The sequence below is a fragment of the Alligator sinensis genome, unplaced genomic scaffold (assembly GCF_000455745.1).
Source record: "Alligator sinensis unplaced genomic scaffold, ASM45574v1 scaffold23_2, whole genome shotgun sequence".
Taxonomy (NCBI): Eukaryota; Metazoa; Chordata; order Crocodylia; family Alligatoridae; genus Alligator; species Alligator sinensis.
Genome location: NW_005842700.1, coordinates 365,076 through 365,785, shown reverse-complemented (window position 1 = coordinate 365,785; position 710 = coordinate 365,076). Strand labels below are relative to the sequence as shown.

Below are 710 nucleotides of genomic sequence, written 5' to 3'. Positions count from 1 at the left end.
CTGCCCGCCCAGCCCCTGTCCTGCCTAATGGGGAGAGGATTTGGGCTTAAACTGTTTTTTTTACTAGTTTCCACAATTCAATTGAGGGTTGGAATCCATAATCCAGGCAACGGAGATCTCTTCTAACGTGAAGAGGTGCAAGCATACAGCTCAGCTTGTGTCACCCATCTGCGTGGGTGCCTGTACAGGAGACAGCATCCAGGACAGCCTGGGGTCCCCACCAAGACCGCTGGGTGGTGCAGGAGTCTTTTGAATGGTGAGGGATTCTTTAAGTGAGATTACCAACCCATCGCAAAGAGACACCCGCCAACCATTGCATGATGACAATGTACTGTCAAAGGCTAGATATGAACCGGTCCCATGGAGCTGAAAGCCAGTCCCCATAGCCAAGTAGTAGCACTATTTTTCACTGAAGATATCACACATTTGACTCTAGGGCTCGCTACTTGGGGTACCCATTTTTTTGTTGCTGGAATTAGTGTTATCAATGATAACAAATAGGTATGCAAACACCTATTTGCCTCTGTGGGCACTATTAACACCTTCCAAATTAGCCTCGTAGGACTTTATGCTCTCGAGGTGACTCAGTTACTGCTCTAACTGGCCATGGGTATGCCAACAGGCACATAAATCACACACAACTTCTGACATCACCTCACAGTACAGAACCCTTATATACATGGAAGTTACTGCAGCCTGGAAGAGGATTG

The 710-nt window shown here is 47.3% G+C and overlaps 1 protein-coding gene across 1 annotated transcript in view; it reads right to left on the bottom strand.

Annotated features, from left to right (window-relative positions):
- ADRA1D (adrenoceptor alpha 1D) overlaps positions 1-710 on the bottom strand; it is a 69,408-nt gene that overhangs the window by 1,011 nt on the left and 67,687 nt on the right. The gene's annotated exons all lie outside the window — the stretch shown is intronic.